Below are 5,416 nucleotides of genomic sequence, written 5' to 3' on the forward strand. Positions count from 1 at the left end.
ACATAGCCAGGCACTTCAGGGTGAATGCAATAAATCTTTCCCTCGAAATTAGGTTACTGACTTTTTAACTGTTTGACACATATTTATTCCAATTAATTCCAATTAGGAAAAACAAATGTAAATGAATATTGAAACATTGTTAAAGTAACCAGGCACTGAATCTGTGATCATTAGACATGATTTTCATTTGAGGTGATTAGTGGAACTTGTAGACAGTAAATTATCTCTTCAAAACAATCAGTTACATTGGGTAGGCTTCATGGTGTGCCAGTCCTTAAATAAATTAATATGCTATTAAAATTTCTAATGAATCTTGACGTGCCCATGTTATTTTTGTTAAGATCAATTAATAATGCATAAGAATTGGAGATTCTGTTGCTCAAACATTAAAATCCCTTCCTCTCACTTGTGGTCTAGATAGATACACAGGCTGAAAGTTTCAGAAACGTGTGCATGGATTTTCCAGTGGTCTTCTCCCTATAGCCTTTATGTGCTCCCTATGTTCTGCAGGCTCATCCATCCTTAACATCCTGGAACAGAATCCTGGTTATCTGTCCCTTCCAGCCACATAAATCTGGGTCACGTTTCGGTGTTACGACAACACAACTGTTTCCTGGTAAATTAGCAATGCTCTATAATGAAAATAATTTTAATAGCTCATAAAATGCATAAGGGAACATTATGTATACTGTTCCTTGTAAAAAGGTCATAATGATATGTTACAATTGTAGGCTTGGTGCTTGGCTGGTGTAAAATTGTGTAGCTTAGCTGACCTCACTCTGACACTACGCTTCAGTGGACTGAACTGACGTCAATGGTGCTACATCAGTTTACACCATCTGAAGATCAGGACATAATTACCTAATTAGAAACAATTTTTTTCTACTACCTAGAACAGGGGCAGGCAAACTTTTTGGCCTGAGGGCCACATCGGGTTTCTGAAATTTTATGGAGGGCCGGTTAGGGGAGGCTGTGCCTTCCAAACAGCCAGGCGTGGCCCGACCTCTGCCCCCATCAACCTCCCACTGCTTCTCGCCCCACTGACAGACCCCCCGTAACCCCTGCCCCATCCACCCCTCCCTGTTCCCTGACTGTCCCTGGACCCCCTGCCCCTGACTGCCCCCTGCTGCCCCATACAACCCCTCCTCTCATTCCCAATTGCCCCCCTGGCCCCCCTACCCCATCCAACCACTCCTTGTCCCTGACAGCCCCCAGAACCCTTGCCCCTGACTGCCCCCTGCTGCCCCATCCAACCCCTCCTCTCATTTCCAATTGTCCCCCTGGATCCCCCTGCCCCATCCAATCACTCTTTGTCCCTGACAGCCCCCAGAACCCCTGCCCCTGACTGTCCCCTGCTGCCCCATCCAATCTCCACTCTCCTTCCTGACTGCCCCCTCAAGCCACCTGCCCACATTCAACCCCCCTGTTCCCCACCCTCTGACTGCCCCAACCCCTATCCACACCCCCGCCCTGACCACCACCCCAAACTCCCCTGCCCTCTATCCAACCCCCCTGTTCCCTGCCCCCTTACCGCACTGCCTGGAGCACCGGTGGCTGGCAGTGCTACAGCCATGCACCACACAGCAGCAGGATAGGCATCCATGCTGCCTGGCTTGAGCCAGCTACGCCACCGCGCAGCACAGAGCACTGGGTCAGGCTGAGGCTCTGCAGCTGCACTGCTGCCCAGAGCATTGCGCCGGCAGCACAGTGAGATGAGGCTGCAAGGGAAGGGGAAGAGCAGGGGAGGGGGCAGGGTCTAGCCTCCCAGGCCAGGAGCTCAGGGGCCGGTCAGGAGGGTCCTGCAGGCCGGACGTGGCCCATGGGCCGTAGTTTGCCCACCTCTGACCTAGAATGATGATGGGCATAAAATGTAAGGTGTATTGTGTAACATGCATAGTCACTATACACTTGCCTATTGCAAAGCCTTTGCCCCAATCACTGAGCACTTGATGGACCACACTTTATAAGAGTGTCAAAATTGTATAAGGATGTATGATAGTATTTGAGAAAGTATGTGATTGTTACCGAAATGTCGGGTCCACCTAGCTGAGAGCCAATGACAGCCAGACAGGGATAAGGAAAGGTTGCTTTATTCTGCAGAAGAAAGGAGAGTTCTGTACCTAGGTACAAAAAACTCTACTCCATACAAAAACCAGGAATCTTTTATACACACTCACACACAGGCTTCGGTCATGTTGGCATTTGATTGGTGGTTAGCAAACCCTGCACTTCCGCAATCTGCTCAGCAAAAACCGTCTCAGGACCAGTTTCAACTGCCGCAAGAGCGATAAGGGAAGATAGTTCAAAAGTTCAGGCTACTGTGTCCGTGAGGTGTCCAATTTCCCTTAATGGTTGCCAGCTATTAAAAGCTGCCTAACTAGCTGTTAGGGGGAAACTCTACTGACTGTCACATGATCATGTCATTACAGGCTGAATTAGAATGCACACAGAGAAGGAGAAGAAGCAAAGGGTGCATGTGCAAACTTAACTCCAGCAATTCCAGGCCTTATAGTGCTTAATAGTGAAAACTTAAGGTTCTCTAAATGTACGGATGTTTTTAATGGAATTTCCCTATGTTTTAAAAAGAAATAAATAAACAATGTAATTTGAAACTATTTCCAGTTGTTAGTGCTTGAAAACAGAACATCCATATGTTTGCACATACACAGAAAGGATCCACTTTCTGAAAAGCAGGTCCCTGGTTTGGTTGTAGTTGTTGTTGTGGTTGGTTGCTTAAAGTCTGTGAATTTACTGTTGCTCTTCCTCAGGAGTATCTTGAAAAACATAGCCTAAGACAGCAATTGGTATGCTGCGTTTGATGCAGTGTGTATGGACTACTAATGCTAGAATGAATGTTTGGAGACTTATGTAGATTTTAATTTTTGTCAAAGGGTACATAGTTCAAGATATAACAGGCATGGAAGGAAATGCCTGCAGAGAATAGTGAGGAAAGCACTGAACAAGTCCAAGAAAAGTCATGACTGAAACCCTTAGGGTTCTTACAAAGCCTTTTCCTCATTCTATTTAAAAGGAAAATAGTAATTTTGTTGAAAGAAGGGATGCTTATTAATCCACTGACAAATACTTATTCTTGCCTGAAGTGCTATAAGGCCTTGGAACTTCTCTGAAAAAAATTCATTTCTGTTCCTATATTATTCTTTGAAACATAGGCATATTAGATTTGCCATCCTGGATCATAGCATTAATCCAGCAAGTCTGCCTTTGGCACTGCCTAAAACCTCCTCTTCAGAGCAAGACAAAAGAACAAAACAAACAAAAATAAGCCATCCATCCAAGTATAAAATGTCATGAAGGTAGGTAGAGTGGCGGTTAGGTTATGAATTCCTTCCTGATCGCTACAGTCAGTCAGCATATGCCTTACACCATGAGATTTAATTAGCCCTATCAATATTGGTTGTCTAATCAGCCCTATTTAAAAATCAACCAGAGTGGTTTGGTTAAATGTTGATTTAATAATTATTTATTTTCATTCAGGGAATGAGGAAGGGCTAGTTATGGAAGACACTTTGCTGGCTCCAAAAGAATATGGACACTAAACTACTCCCTTCCCTCTTGAGAAGATTTGCTTAGATAGTATGAGGGCTCTGCTTTCACTGCCCTACCACCTCCCATCTGAAGGGCTCTACCTCTCCTGTTCCTCTCTTCTGCATTGCTCCACCCACTTTCAATAAGTTCACTGTGGCTGCAGCTCTAGGTCTCCTTGAGGACATGGTAGCTTTCATGCAGACCTTGGAGGGTACATTTTCACAATAATGAGAGGAAAGCTATCCATGGAATGTTTGGTGCTTTTTGCCTTAAACCTCCTGACTGTCTTTTTTTGCAAGTTGTATATTAGTGCATCCTAAAAAGAGATGAGAAAAGGAAAAGCTATTTGTAGTCTTAAATGTGTGGATTATACTTTGCCTAGAACAGCCACAGAAAGTTGCTATCAGACGATGGCACAGTGGCAGCATATCTGACCAATCTGATGGGGCCAGATGAAAGTAGATGACCACCAATCTGATCACACAAATACAGACATTTATCAAAACAAAAAAAAATCAGCCTGACTACTCAGCACTTTCACAGGTCAGACAATCTGACAACTGATGCTGCCCTATCTAGGTGTCAAATTCTGTAGAATAGTGGTTCCCAAACTTGTTCCACTGCTTGTGAAGGGAAAGCCCCTGGCGGGCCGGGCTGGTTTGTGTACCTGCCGCGTCTGCAGGTTCGGCCAATCACAACTCCCAGTGGCCGCGGTTCACTGCTCCAGGCCATTAGGAGCTGCTGGAAGCGGCAGATACACAAACCGTCCCGGCCCACCAGGGGCTTTCCCTGCACAAGTGGCGGAACAAGTTTGGGAATCACTGTTGTAGAAGAAAGCATTCCAGGGATTTTCTTCCAGCTGTATGACCAGTGAAGGGGCCCCACAGCTGGGTCTCTTCAACAGCTCTCACAGTCACAAAGCCCAAATCTTTGTTCTACATTGCCATATAAAAAGGCAGCAGAGTGTGAGGCTTTTTCAGATCCTTGATGTTTTCCCCCTTCTCAGTAATGGAGAAGGTAGTAGCAAAGGTAATGAATGTCAAGCCAGGCATGTGTCTCCCCTGGCTGGTGCAATGAGATGATAAAGATTCCTTCCTGGGCTGTTACACAGAGTAATAGTTGTCATTTTTTCTTATTTCTGGTCTGAACCTTTCTGAGTCCATTCTGTGAAGGACTACGGTGCTGGTAGTGTATCTTTTTTTAATTCTTCTCTCGATATTTATCTGATTCTAATAGCTGATTCTTTTATCTATTGTTTGCTATCTTTTATCTATTCATTGTACAGTCAAGTATGTTTTATTTCCATTGAGCGATAAGCCATTGTGATAGTGGTAAATGCTGGGTTTAGCAGGTTCCTAGCTATGCATATATAAAAGGCTACCTTCATTTCTCATTTAAATATTTGTTTTCCTCTGGGGACTGGTTTAGCAGATTCAGTGTTCTTTTCTGTGACCCATTAATGCAGGTACACTTTATAGCTGGAAAGTGGCTGACCTTTGCTGCTGCCTGCTGTATTTGGATTTATCCTTTACAGAAAACCTAATTATTTTTACCAATATATTCAGCATTATAATCTCTCCTGTAAACTGTATCTTAGTAACAGAAATGATTGGGCATTGAGTTGGGATTTTTTTGAAAATGTTGGTTTACCTCTGTATTTCTACCAAGAGAAGATTTGGGGGTGAGGTAACAAATGGCTTAAATGTGCCCCCTGAAAGTGGGACAAATTTGGAAATTAAAACATAAGCAACTGTTTATTATTATTTTATTTTAGAATAAGTTAAATCTATTGATCAGTCAAAGTAAAGTGACAATGATACAACATCTTCCATTGTTGTGTGTAGTGCTGTTGTAGCTGTGTTGGTCTCAG

This window comes from Mauremys mutica, chromosome 1 (assembly GCF_020497125.1).
Source record: "Mauremys mutica isolate MM-2020 ecotype Southern chromosome 1, ASM2049712v1, whole genome shotgun sequence".
NCBI lineage: Eukaryota > Metazoa > Chordata > Testudines > Geoemydidae > Mauremys > Mauremys mutica.